The sequence below is a fragment of the Stegastes partitus genome, unplaced genomic scaffold (genome assembly GCF_000690725.1).
Source record: "Stegastes partitus isolate 25-593 unplaced genomic scaffold, Stegastes_partitus-1.0.2 Scaffold53, whole genome shotgun sequence".
In the NCBI taxonomy this organism is placed as follows: Eukaryota; Metazoa; Chordata; class Actinopteri; family Pomacentridae; genus Stegastes; species Stegastes partitus.
In genome coordinates this window covers 1,090,738-1,105,640 of record NW_007577784.1, presented here as the reverse complement: position 1 = coordinate 1,105,640, position 14,903 = coordinate 1,090,738, and the positions used below count along the sequence as shown (strand labels likewise).

Here is a 14,903-nt window from a genome sequence, read left to right as displayed (position 1 = left end):
AAAAAAACAGCCACCTTCAACTCCACTGGGAAAACCTGGCTCCGACATTTGGGCCGACCCCTGCTACTGCACAAAGTGAAGGTTGATATGCCACATCAGGTAAGACTGAATTCTTTTTTTTTCTGTTAGCATGCAATGTTATGAGCTAGCCGCTGCACATGAGGAGGAAAAAAAAAAAATCTTGCAGCTCTTCGCTTTGTCTCGTCGCTGCACCGTGTTTACGTCCAAAGACCACATGGCATTTTCACATTGCACATTCATTTCGCTATTTCGGCCCCGGACTCCTGCACTCCTGCCGGTTATGTTTTGTGTGTGTGTGGTGTTATTGTTATAGGCGGGTGCTTCCCTCCACATTCCACATGTGTATGTCCGCCTGCCTGCAGCAGGGCCAGTGCGCAAAAGCCCTGTAAATCCAAAAACGCCGATAGGGGGGGAAGAGAGGAAGAAAAAAAAAAAAAAAACGCAATGGAGGTTTGCTGCTGTAAATGTACATGCATTTAGTGTGTAAACAGACAGGGCAGATGGATGCAGTGGTGTGGTGGGTTTTTTGTGTGTGTGAAATGTGCCTTGTTTCCTGGAGGTTGTCACTGTCTGCTGTGGAGGTGACTGCGGGGAAGACAAAGGGACAGATTAGCATGGAGCAGAGTGGAATGGACACAGTTAGACATCATGTTGTGGTAGACAGCTACAGTGTGTGTGTGTGTGTGGGGGGGGAAGTTGCACTCCTGTGTCCTGCATGGGTGTATGTGCAGATAATAGCAGCTTTGAAGTTGTCAGAGGGCTGCATCCAGCAATGAAGTTGTTGTTGCTGTTGTTTTGGAGTCTTTCCTCATCCTCGGTCGCAGTTCCCCGTCATTACTGTGTAATTTCACTTTAATGCTTGAGAGCAAATGATCAGTCTTGCTTAAAATTGGACCTGATGATCTTATTGAAGAGTACCGTTATCTTAAAGTGATGGATTTCTAGTCATTGTTCCACTCGTATTGTATGATTTTACACAATGAGATATGTTTTGTTTCCCCCCCACCTGCAATTTCTAGGATTTTCTGCTGCACTGTTGTGATTTTGGAACCGAACTGGATTCAAACAGCCTGTTACAGCTTCTACCTTTTGGAACATTTGATGCCAAGGCAGCCGTGATATTAGAAAGGTGTTTTTTTCTTTCTCTCTCTTGTTATTTTGCCAGATTATAGTTTTGTTGTACGTTGTGATCTTACTGCTGCTTTCCTGCCTTGTCAGTAAACACCCCACGCTGTCCCTCGCAATAACATAACTCACAGACCACTTACCTCCCAGGGCTGTTAGATGGAAACCTTGTGTCTCCAACACTGATTGTTGCGGATCATATATATTATCCGCCGAATCAATGCTGAACTTCTCACAGTTCTATGAACGTGGAAAATTCTTGAAGTTGAGAGGTGTTGGCATAAAAGGGACAATCACTCCCGTCATTTTGCTGTGTTGATTCCATCATATAAAGGTTCCTCCCTCCCACTATTACCTCAGTGGGATACGGAGGGCCTTTTCCTGTAATGAGGTGCTTAGTGGAGCACATTGTGCTCGAGAGGTTTGCACTCTGCTGAGTTACAGGCAGGTTGTAAAATGATAACAGATGCATGGGGTCTTCAAGGTGCAGCGCACTATTTTTGAAATGTAAGCTAAATCCTGTTAGTTTGGAATGCACACACACAGATTTGCACAATTACCTACACAAGTTTTAGGCAGCTTTCCACTGCAGGAACTTGGGGCAGGCGCGAGGTGACGCGAACATTTACAGGAACGGCCCCCTAATCGGCCTCTCTGTTTCCACCGCGGTGTAGGATTCAGCAGCTTTGACCGTGGCGTTCGCTTCGAGTGCACCAAAACGACGACAAATACAAGTTACTGGACATCATTTCAGTTTGGAAATAGACGGTTTGACATGTTAGCCTAAATGTTGGGTTTGATGTTGTTGATGGCGATGTGAGAGAGGACAGAAAATGGCTTTTGTTATCTTCTTAGTAACCAGTCAGCATTTGTGTTCTCTTTAAGTTCAAACAGTGTAAATCAAGACCCGCAGAGCAGTTTTTCAAGGGCTCTCAGAAGTGCCTACCCCAGAGTAAGTACTTTTTATCCCCTAAAAACGGCCCTGAAAGAAGTTCTACAGGGTGGTTCTTGCACTTGGAACATGCACAAAGGCTTAGGCCCGTAAAAACGGCTCGCAAGTTCCCGCAGTGGAAAATGATCTTTTGTTGCTATGTGTTAGATTTTCCCAGTGACATTGTGCAGTTCACAGAGTCTAAAGTCGGCACTGCTTCTTATTTAAAGTCACTTCTGGTGCCCTTATATATATATTTTTGCACTGCCTCCTTTGCTGCAGTAACACTGTAAATATCCCTCCTGTGGGATTTCAATGAAATGAATGAAAATTTAACTGTGAGAAGTTTTGAAACCCACTCGCACGCTGGCGTTGCGAAGAGCCGGTTCTCGTCTCACTAAAGAGTTTTGGCTGAGTGCAGACGACAGCTTGCGGAGGGAACTTTAACAGACAGGTTTACTTTTGCTGTGCCAAATTACTCAGAATTAATTTGAAACAGCTAAAATATCCCGTTAATTGCCGTTTTCCTAGTGCCGTGTTTTTATTTTTTTCCACGCTGCTCTTTGCAAATCAGAAGGAGATGAGATTAGTCAGTTTCTGAGCAAACCAGAGGAGTTTTTTTTTTTTACAATGCCAGCACTCGAGAGTCACTCATTGCTGCAGCTAAATACTTATTTATTTTTTTGGATTTTCACACTTTGCATATGTAGGAGGAAAGCTTGTGGCGCTGCAGAGCCTGGCTGTCGTAAAGGAGACCGCAACAGTAGCAGAAAACACACCAGACTGGAGTTTGATCACCTCATTTAGGCTCATACCAGTTCATTAAAACATGATCAGATCGGCTCTGCTAGCGAGTTTAGGGATGTCTCTGGTAGAATCATCCATCAAGGCTTTCTAGCTAAACATAATCTACGCCGTACAATTACAGATATGTGGACAAATTTGAAGTTGAGCAACAGAAGCAATGTTCTCACTCGCGAGAAAAAAGGTGCAAGTGATCGCCACAGTATTTTGACTCTGCAGTTCTCTCAAGCTAAGCACTCTGTCGACTTTCCTCTAACATTGTACCTGTCGCCTGCTACACCGAGGTGGGCATACTAACCAGCCTTCATTTGCATGTTTCAAGCAAAACACATCACTCCCCGTAGAGGGTAAAGGTTTTTTTAGGCTCTACTTAACACCCATCAGGTGTTCTCGGTGGCACAATGCGAACGCTTTCAGGAGCCAGTCGGAGGTTGAGTGACTGTTGTGGAGAATAAATCAGAAATAGGGTTGAGGAAAACATACTTCTGCTTGCTATGTGGCATTCACATGTAACGGATTAGTTCTTTTTTTTTTTTTTTAAATATTCCTTTGTTCCCTTAGCCACAGTCTCTTTCTCTCCTCCTCCCTCCTTAATGTGAATGTACTAAACAGGGGCTAATGGATTCCTTATGAGAGGTAATTGTGTAGCTACAACATAAATGCAGTAGAGGTTCTGTTGTTGTGGCTGGTGTGATTAGGTCTTGTTTGAAGCCCCTGAGGGGCTCGGTGAGATAAACGTCAATAGCGGCTCACCTCACAGTTTAAGGTCACAGGCTACCATGCAAATCATACAAACAGAATTGAACGTTCTCAGGGTTCTGCATCTGAATGACTCATAGTGGTAAACAGTGGATCGCGAGGCTTGTGCACCATGCTGTGGTCTGGGGTAGCTTAGCATAACACTACAGGGGTCAGAGGTTCAATTTCCACAAGGCTAAACTGCAGTCGCTGTTGGAAATAAAATGCTATTTGGATAATAGAGTCCCTATCAAATTGCCTTTCTGTTTTAGGAGCACAGAGCTTCACTTTGTTTCTTGTTGAAATTGAAGTGCTTCTTCAGGAACTATTTTATTTAGTTTTCTATCATACAGGGTGGGTTAAATGTAGAATACGTGTGTGATATGTCGGCTTTAAACAAACGCTTATTACTCGTTCCAGGATAGCGCTCATCCACGTGACGTACCCGGGGGGCAGTGAAAGATTAAAATACATGGATGCAGTATTTCCCAGTCCTTTCCATAATCAATCGAGCTCGATCGATACAAATTGAAGTGGCTGTGAGTCTACTGAATATTTGGAATATTTGCCATGACGACGGAGCTGTCCCTCCGGGCGCAGGTTTAAAACCAGTCATTTAATGTTCTTCAGCATCCATTTACCTGTCACACTGGCTTCAGATGAAACGCAGGCCCACCTTTTTTTTTTTTAATAACAGCTTAAACGCTTAAAAGGAGACTGAAATCATCAGCCTGTCTTTGCAGAGGTAACTTAGACAGCGGATCTGGATTGGCGTTGAGGTGACAAAACATATGCCAAGGCCTAAAATAGTAAAAGTACGGCACGGTCCTGGTACAAGAAACATATCTTATTGCAATGGGCCGATCTTTGCCTCCGTAAATACAAGAAAAAAAAGCGCACTTAATAAGCTCAGACAAAATGCTGAAAGTGAGTAAAGACTGGAGAAGGCATGCAACAAGATCCCTAAAGTATTAAAAGCGAGTTTCTTGTTTTTTGCAGAATCAAGCCCCACATCTACTCCTCCGGCCACGCAAACAATGTCTAGAGCTTCGTTACTGGCTTCACATTTTATGCTTGGAATGCTGATGGGGCTGAAACATGTGCGTATGTTATTTAAAAGCGCAGTAAAGCACTCGTGTCAGCGATTTGAGTTTAGCCTGTTGCTGTTCTCCAGAAGAGGTTAAAAAAAAGGTTTTCTGTGGACGTCACATATGTTTTTTTTTGTCACCTTGGTCTCCCATTGAGACGTATTTCAAACCTCGAGCCGAAACCCCAACATTTCCCGAACACAGGCCCCCCCCCGAACAAGAACGAATCAAAGTCTGCTCGTTTCCTCAAACGCACGCCGACTTTAATTCGGCTCAGTTAGAACCGAACTTTACGGCGTCTCCCTAAGCAGCCTTTTGTCACCGTCGCCGCCTTCTGTGTGGATGATTAGACTCACTTTCCGTTGATTTAAACTTTTTAATTAGACTGATGTGAGAGTTCACTTGGACGTGTTTTACTGCCGCACTAAAAACACTACTGGCTCATTACTGTAGCCGCTCGTAAAGCCGAGGAGTACGTGCATGCGTGTGACGGTATGTGCAACAGAACTCGCTCTGTGGGCGATCTGAGGAAATAAACAGGTAGAGTGACGGGCTGCTCTTGAACACACCAAGCTTCAGTCCTGTGTCAATCTGCTTTTTTTGTTGTATTATAATTATGACTTCAAACTGATGCAATCAATATTTTTGTGTTAACAGAACAACAGAATGACTGAGCGTAACAGGATATGGGTTGACTGTGGTGATGAGTAAACCAACTCTGCTTTTCCTCTGAGCTCGGTGTCCGTTTTTGTATCTTTCATCGCTGTTTTGATTTTACAGCCTTTAGGTTTTCGTCTTAAAAAACACTTTGACACTTATTGCAACCTCTACTTTAGCTGTGTAGCAGATGGACAAGGTAGAGTAAAGCTGCAGCTAATAATGTCTCATCTGCACAATATTTCTCAATTATTGGATTGTTTAGTCTATATGTCAGAAAATAGTTAAAAAGGGTGATCGATGTTCCCCCGAAGCCCAAGCTGACGTCCTTTACTGTCTTTTGTTCACAACCTAAATAAATTAAGTTCGAACACAACATTCAAACTCGTCAGTAATCTGTTGCAGCTCTGAAGCGGAGCATGAGGTTCCTAGAAAATTAGATGTTCCTTCCAGGAGGAGCCTAAATCTGAGCAAAAAATTACAATTACATTCATCAGGTGGCTGGAAATACTGCTTTACCTGAGTTGCATTTCACTCCAATATCTGATAATATATGTGGGTGTTGTAGTAGTTCAGTAAATAAAAATGTATTGACAGGTAAGGCAGAAGATGAGGGACGTACATGTCAGAAAGTGTCTTGATTTGCGATAACATCTGGAGTTACAGGCGAGTTTACTGACTGCAAGGATCCGTCAAACGAGTGCTTCTTCCTGCTGTCTAATCACTAACTGTTCATAAATTTCAAGTTGTGACAAACGTCTGTAAGGCTCACCTAGCTCCCCGTGGCTCATGCTAACGCTAAACTATGATTCTGAAACGCTAACATAGGCATAGGAAGCTGACTGTCAGCAGAGAGCAGCTGGAGCTGCAACGCTACCAACTTTTTCGGGAGCAGCGGGACTCTGATTACATGCTTCCCCCAGAAAATCATCATTAAAATGATGAAATGTATCGGCGACGCTCTGCTCCGAGTATAAATACATTTTAACAGATTTCCTGGACGGCTAAAGTTGTTGCGAATGTATTTGCGTACATCTGTTCCAGCTGAGCAGCTGTTTTTCCAGCAGCTGCATGAATGTTATCTGCGTCGACGAGTCACTTCATCATGTAGATCAGGTGTAAAGATTAGTTTGATATCAACCCGCAGAGAAGAGACGATTAATGTTGCAGGTGATTTACTGTGAAAGACTGCAAGACTTCACGTCCCTGCTAATGTGTTCGTAGACTTCTGTTCCTGTGTAGCAAGAATGGAGATGTGTGAAATGTGGTGGCATTTTTTTATATAAATAAATTGTGTCTATCGTTGGAAAACACACCAATTCTTATGTTTTGTGTGTACAGATTGATTAGAGAGTTTTGCACACTTAAAAACTTTCTAACCTTTAAAAACGGGCGCAAAATAAAGCTCTGACTCCCATTATCTAGTAATAATCTTCATCAAGAGTGCGTTAACATTCGGCCGGCTATTGCAGAGAATTGAAACTCAAAACGGCCTCGAAGGAGATTCGGCTTCTGTCTGCCTTCTTGCTCACTCCGTCTGTCTTCGGAGGCCCACTGTAAGGGGGCTCTCAGCGAGCTGCTTACCCTCCTTCTCAACCTTCCTTTCCGCCCTCCATTCCTTATTTTCACTTTCCTGATGCTACTGTAGCACAGAGAGGGAGAGACAAGCCCACTGAGAGCGATTGGTTGCAGCCCAACAGGCCCCCCATAGAAGGCTCCACCCATCTTATCCTGTTTGTGGGACAATTAGTGGTGCAGCAGCAGCAGCGAGTGACCCGGTGCCCTGCTGCATGCACACGGTTCAAGTCAATATCCTTCGTCACTATTGGCGTGAACGTTTCGTGCCTCGCTGCCTTTGCCTGTCTTCGCCTTCCGGGATGCATCTGTTTTTTTTTTTTTTTTTTTGACACGTGTGCATGCACACACCACGGAGCAAGTGGAAGTTCACAACAGCAGGCCGATGCCAGGAGGACAGGGTGAAGCATGTTGTGGCTCAGAGCTATTACAGATTTAAATCTCTCCTTCCTACTCAAAGGAAGGAGACACACACACTCTCTCTACCTCAAATGTGACCAGAGATTGGCAGTCTGGAGATCGTTTATCAATCTTTTTTTGTTGTTGTCATTATCCTGCTCTTTCATAGTTTCGTCCATGTGCTGCAGCTGAATTGGACAGTTTTATCAGATTTTTGTAGAGTTAGAAATGTCACAAAGTCTTAAAAATAGCTCGGTTTCCTCCCTGTAAATCTATTTAACTAGAACATGGCTTGACGTATGTCTCAGATTCTGCTCAGCGTGTCCATCAGTGCACACAGTAAACTAATAAAACAGACAGAAACCAAAATGATCGGTTTGTGCCAGAGATACATTGATAAAGTGACGCATCCTGTGAGTTTAGTCTCGTTTAATAACGATATTACAACAATAGTTAATTCATGTAATGTCACATTGAAGCCATGAAAGTGTGTTTTGAATTACTGCAGGCGTGATAATGATAAACGTGATAATGTCGGATGATTGTTGTAACTTTTGAAGCAACTTGAGGAAAAAATAAATCTGATTAGACACTTTTTACTCTCGCATCTTGTCTCACTTGCTGATAATCACACATTTGTAAATACCTGAGTGTTCCCTCTTCTTCTTTTTTGGCTCCTTTATTTCCCTCTTTTCTTTCTTGTCTCTTTTTTCCCACCTTGCTTGTCTTGCATTCGTCTATACCAGCGTGCCATGCTTTATCAGGCATGCTGGAAAACAAAGCTTTCCAGGTTTGATTCTTTTTCTGTGTGCAATATACTCTGCGTACTATGTGGCGTGTACATTATGAGTACAGTATTACCCAAAGGTTGAGCTCAGTAACCTCCAGCATGCTCAATAAATCCACAGCAAAGATGATGTTAAAGTCATTAATATTGATTATATTATCAGTCAATAATACTGGTTTGTTTTTTTTCCCCCCAACAAAACAATGATTACACGTAATAGATCATGCTTCTGAACGTCTTCCTGTCTTCTCGTAGATATCGGACTTCAGTTTCATCTTGATATCTAAACCGCTGCATGCACGGACAGTTATTTGGAAATGAAGGCAAATTAAATGTTAGTTTCTTTTCCTACAGTGATGTTATCTTCATTACTTTCTCACGCAGTCAGAACGTTTTATTTGCATGCTTGTCCACCGGCAAATTAATACAGGATGGGCTTAATGCAATGCAGCTTTCCTTGTTTTTTTTTTTTTTTTTTCTTTCGGTTACAAGAAAATTCTTAAATCGGATTCCTGGTACTCTTAAAAATGCTCCGTCTCATTCTTCTTCCAGTCTGTCTCTGTCTCATTTCCTCCTGTTTTTGTTGCCTTTTCTTCTTCTTCGCCCCCATCGCCAGCATTTTACGCTTGTTATTCTCTTCCTCTGCCCCGTTCCCTCCCTCTGCCTCTCTCTCTCTCTCTCTGTCCGTCCTTTTTTTATTTTGCATACTGTGTTTTTCCCCTTGTTATGGATTTTTCTGTGTTGCTCCGTCCCGTTGCTATTTTTCCTCACGCTGTGTGCTGCATTGTGTACCGTTTAAGACTTTCTGCTTTTTGGCAGGAGCTGGGGAGTCTGCTCGGGTCAGATTTGTTTTAGTGCCGCGCTGATCGAGGCTTGTAGTGTATGCCCCAGAGTTTATAGTAGAAGAAAAAGCACTGCCACACACACACTCACACTCTCACACACACTCATACGTAATCCCTCTCTCTCTCTCTCTAACATATGCACACTGTACGCTGCCTTACTCCCCTGAACCATTCGGGAAAATGATGCAACTTGAAGACCATAAAAGAAATTAAATTGTGTGGGTAGACTAGTGATGTTCGTGATGACTAATTTTCCTGTTGACTAAATGGAAATTTGAATTTAGACCGGTCAAGCGGTCTGAAAGTAAGAAGAAAACACTGAATTGAATAGATTAAATGACAGCACATATTTTAAGCTGCTAATTGCATTCTTTAAATTGTATTTTAAACCCTGCTGAAAATGCAGCTTTTCACGAACATTGCACATTATTCTACAAAACATAACAATTCGCTAAATATTGACAAAAATCTTGCAAAAAAACATCATGCATTTTAGGGAATAGCCGCAGAAAGCATGTGCAGTCGTTGCGTGGAGATTTAATTTTATTTACACAGCGCCGATTCACAACACATGTTATCTGAAGAGGAGTTATCTTTGCAGACCGGTTAAACGATGCCACATTGATTTACCGAGCGTGGCCAATGTTAGCAGCGCTAGCAGCAGCAGCCGTCTTTCCTTACAAGTTGACGTCTACATGCTTGTGCTGAACGTGTTTCCGCATCGTGAGTGGTCGTATGCCAGCTTATTCCGACATACAGCCTTTTTGTTTTCATTTTTCCGCCAGGCTGCGTTGGTTTCACACGATTTTTTATCACTTTCTTCTGTGCTGGTGCATCTGGATGTGAGTGTGGTGAGAGTTGGGATGCTGTTGGCAGGTGGCTGCATAACCACGGTTGATAAAATATCAACTGGTTTAACCGACTTCAGCTGACTAGCGAGTGTAAGAGCATTTGTTTGTTTAGTCAAGTAGTCGTGCATATTTCTTGTGTGCTTCTTCATCTGTACTTTCACTACTGGACCGATCATTTGAGTCATTGCACATCCTCAAATGTATTCATACCCTCCCATTAGAGAAGGAAAAAAACAGCTGAAATAAGTTGGAATTGACAAAAGTAATAATAAATAAAAATGTTAATGAACATCATGACATTGCTTTTGAATTGTGGTTCAACAGAAATATTAAAAACAAAACAAAACAAGCCAACAAGCATGATGGGACCCGTGAACTAATATTTTGTTGTTTGAGCCAATCACTGCCATCAGGTGTTTTCTGTAACTCTCAGTCAGACTTCTGCACCTGTTGACAGGTGTTTGGATTTCACTGCTCATCAGCAAAATGCTCTAATTTGTCTGGAACAGTTTTGTTTTTTTAAAATTATTCTTTTCTACCACAATTCAAAAGCAACATCCTTTTTCACTGCATTATAATTTAGCAAATTTTTATTTATTATTACTTTTTTCAATTTCCAGTTATTTAAGTGACTATTGTGAATTTTGCCTTTTCTTTAATGGAAGGGGATGAATACACCTGAGGACGACTGTATACTGTATGTTTTATATGTTAACACAACATTCGCTCGATATTTAAAATATCAATAAAGTGTTGTGACAGAAATGGAAAGTTTGAAAATTTAAAATATTATTATTATTATTTATTTATTTATTTTTTTTAAACAAGAGTAAATTCTTTGCTCGCTGTGAGTCAACAGTCTAATGGATTTTGATGACATTTTCAGTCAGCCAAAAGTGGACTAAAATGATTGAAATCAAATAGTTTTAAAGCAAAAGAAAAGAAAAGTCTGTTTTTTTTTTCAGATGACCGTATTAAAATCAGAATCGGAAGCTTTTTATTGCCAAGTGGTGAATGAAACTGGTACACAACAATAACAAGACAGGAATAAATATAGAATTCTGGATCTAAGAATTTCTAAATAAAATATGTAAAAGAAAAGTATAAAAGTACTACTTAAATAAAAAGTACCGTGAAAAGAGACAAACTCGCCTAAATTAAGTAATAAATTAGGAAACAGATGCATAATGCATAATGAAACATGACTCAGCTTGTTTCCTCTGATCTTTGGTGATTGGATCGGTATTTTTATTAAACACCATAAACAGTTTTTAATATGTTGTACAAAAACGCTCAAATAGTTTGTTACTCTAAACTGTCATGCAGTGGAAAGGAATGAAAAAATTAATGGACACGTCGGAAAAAATTTGGGATAGAAATTCCTGGAAATTGGAGCATTGATGTTTGCACTATGCTGTAGCCCTGTGATAGACTGGTTACCTGTCCAGGGTGTCCCCTGCCTTCCCCCTGAGTCGGCTGGGATAGACTCCAGCCCCCCCTGCGACCCCAGTGAGTGTAGATATTGGATGGATGGATGTTTGCACGATGCTTACTGTAATATTTAGTTGTTTTTATGAAGCAGAAAACTGTATCTGAGATGTTGCAGATGCTTCCCTCCACGTAGTATTGGTGTGGGGACATACCTCCACCTGTTCACAGCCAGTGGTGTCAAAACTAGTCATTTCCACTCCCTACACAGCTTTTCCAAAATTAGACCCGAGCTGTGCCGATGGCCTGTTTACCAAAACCGGCTCAGTCCCTTTTGCTCATCCACCAGCCGTTCATTGTTTACACGGGCACATTCTCAGTATTTAGTCTGATTTGGATGGATGGTTGGATATATTGTGCAGTCTGTCTGCGTCTTCCCTCTCGCTTGTGTGGCGTTTTAATGTCGTACCTGTCAAAACAAAACTCATCACGGGTGTGTGTGCGGATGACATTTATGCTAATGTTGGTGGCTGTGGGCGATGTTAGGTGGCCTCACGCTTTGATCTCGTGTGTGTGTGTGTGTGTGCCAGTCACTTTACATACATGTTTATAACAGGGAATGCATACGTGTCCATGCTGTGTGTGTGTGTGTGTGTGTGTGTGAGGTGTCCAGTGTGTGCGTGCTGAAAGCTGACACAGCTGTTTCGCAGTAACCACACAGTTTCTCCACACTATCTACAGTTTCACTCCCTGGTTTTCCTCCAATCACCTCCTGCCACTTCCATCTATCACTGTTTTTCTCCATCTAATATTTTTCCTCTCAATCGGTTTTGCAGATTTGCTTTCCCGAGTGCGTTTGTGATGTTTTCTTTTTTCTTTTACGTGGCCATTATTGTGTCCTTTCGGTCAGCTTGTATCGCTTGCGTGCGTCTAATGCATTTGCAGCATTAGATGTTTGTTTTTTTTCATCGTTGCCTCACCTAGGAACTTCAGGTGACTCTTTCTCATGTTGTTTCTTCATTGATTAGTTGTGCAAAGGATTAAAATTGGTTTTGAGAGGGGGAAATTTATGACGAGGAGAGTCTGTGTAGTGCATTCCCAACATTTTATTGTCTTCCTTGATTGCCAAAAGAGACCGTTTCCTTTTCTGTCCAAAACCTCCATTTAAACAAACAAAACTGATTTGTAATGTTGTTCTTTTTTTCGACTATTTGCAATTTAAAGAAGCACTGGAACAAACCCCGACAAGCTGGACAAAGACTGCAGGTTTCACAGCTTGCTGGCAGACTGTTGGCATTACAATAATGTGAAATTGAAAAAAAGAAGAAAAGAAAAAATGATGTGGAAAGGAAAACTCATGCACTCCTTCATGCCAGGAGACAGTGTTGTTACCCTTTGAAACATCCTGTGGAGTGTGAAACAGCAGCGTGGCTTTCTTTAGCACACATTTGAAATGGTTTAACAGCAGGAATATAAATACCTTCAGCTGGATTGAGGACTGTTTCTATACATACAGGGCGTGCTGAGCCAGTTCTACATTTCATTGTTCTGGCATTTTGGTGTGTGAGGTTGTTTAAGTCTGTTTGGATGAAAAGCGCGGGGAGTGATGGTCCTTTAATTATGCGTTGTTCTGAATTTTATGAGAATACAGCAGGACACTGATATTCAACACAGCAAAAACAACCGACGTGTTTTTTTTTTTTTTTTTTTTTTTCTATTGCGGCCAAAGTGGAATGTTTTTGACTGGTCAAGTCAGGTCGCCTGACCTCGGTCCAGCTGAACATGTTTTTCACTTGCTTGGAAACGAGAACGAAGACAAAAAGTCCCGAAGCGAGCAGGAAGTCGAGATGCCTGGCAGAACATCACCTGGAGGGATTAACACATTTCTGAGTGGATGTATTAGACAGATTCATTTACATCTTTGATTATTTCACATTTTTTTCTTTTTAAACAAAAGAAAGGGCCCACAGGTGTTAGTACAAGTTATGGCTGTACATACAACACATGTTACTACATACACATTTAATTTGCTTACACACTTGTGTAAACAGACGGTGGTTTTTATAGGAGTGTCGTCACAACAAACTCTATATTTTTGCTTTTTAAAACAAAAATCAGATGTGTAAAATAAAGCGAATTTGATGAAACAACATGATTTTAAGCTCATATTTGGTTAAGCTTTGCAGCAGAACAACACGTCACAGATGAGTAGTTCAGAGTTGGTTGTAGTCTCATAGTTCTTTCTGTATTTCTAGGTTTTGGCTCTGAAATTTGGTGTCATTTTGTAAAGGCTGCAGGCACACGTGCAGCACTGCTAGTCTGAGCGAATTTGCCGCAAAAGCAAATTAATGTGTGCTATTACGGGTAGTTTGTTCGTATTAGCCCGAGATGCCTTCAAGGTGTCGGGAATCAGGAAACCACACGGCAGTTCAGTACATTCGTTGGGTAATGCGGTGAGGCAAGTTTTTGTGTGTGTGGAGTCGCATGTAAAACAGGTTGTGCTTTCAGTATCGTCATGATTAACCATTTATTGTGTGCAGATGAATTAGTTATGTTTTTCTCTGCGGTGCTGCTTCGCAACAGCTGTTATGCTCGGCGTATGCATGTTTAATGGTTTTGACATCAGATTCAATGCTGAAAACAGGAATTATGATTAGATATTAAGAGAATATAGAAGCAGTGTCTCTTTGGCGATACTGGAGTGGCGAGGGTCTTGAAGTTAGCAGTGAGGGCCGGACGTGCTCGTCATCATTTTACATCCTCAGTGTGTATTTATATCTACAGTGGTGTAAGTTGTGTTCACTGGCTGTCTAAATCTGTGGGTTTTTTTTCCCAACTAATGACTGAATTGCAGCGTCTACCTCAGCCTGCATGTGAGGCGTTTGGGGAAAACATTCAGTGTGTATTGAAAGTAGATGTGACAACAGACAAGCTGCTGACAAAATGAATGTATTTTCTGATCAATACAAAGGATATGCAAGCATGCAAGACTGATAAATACTATCAGTGGGGATCCAATCGTGTGCCGGTGCGACCACTTCCTCAGATGAAGAAGTTAGTCTTAAACACTGCATGTAGAAACGTTATCAAAGGATGAATTAATTTTCATAATCGAAGACAGTCTTTAGCTACTGAAGTGAAAATAAAAAAAGTGAAGGAAAACAACACACTAAGCCTCGTTTTTCTTTTTCATCCAGCCTCCCTGAGGGCAGCTCTCACTGGCTTCAGCAGCCGTTACATAACGCCGTCATTCCTTGAATACCTTGTAACTTCACTGACGTTCCTTCTACACGTTGGTCTTTGGAATCAAAAGTTTAGTCCTGTTATTTGAGAAAGCACTCGATACGCTCTGGTGGATTCGCTTTATTTCGTCTGTGGCGAGTGTGTAAATGTGACATCGTATTCTGAGATTGTTCGCCTGGAAAACTAATTTCTGATCAATCGTTGTGATCATCCCCGACTGGAATGGAACTAAAGGTTGCTGTGCATGTCGACGTCTGAGAATTATTACTAAACACATGCTGCATATCATAGAATATTTGCTAACCTTGTGAAAAGACGGTGAATGTAGTTTGGAATTGTGAAGTTAGAATCCTGGCTCCACACTTTGCATGGCCCCTTCCCCTGATCCCTCTTGCATTTGTTTGTCCACTG

General features: G+C 41.7%; 1 protein-coding gene across 1 annotated transcript in view; it reads left to right on the top strand.

Moving 5' to 3' along the window:
• The first annotated feature begins 7 nt into the window (after positions 1-7).
• Positions 8-14,903, top strand: part of LOC103352823 (vitamin D3 receptor A) — a 79,170-nt gene continuing 64,274 nt past the window's right edge. The window contains exon 1 of the mRNA XM_008275495.1: positions 8-99. The gene's annotated coding sequence lies outside the window, so the exon portion shown is untranslated. The remainder of the gene's footprint in view (positions 100-14,903) is intronic.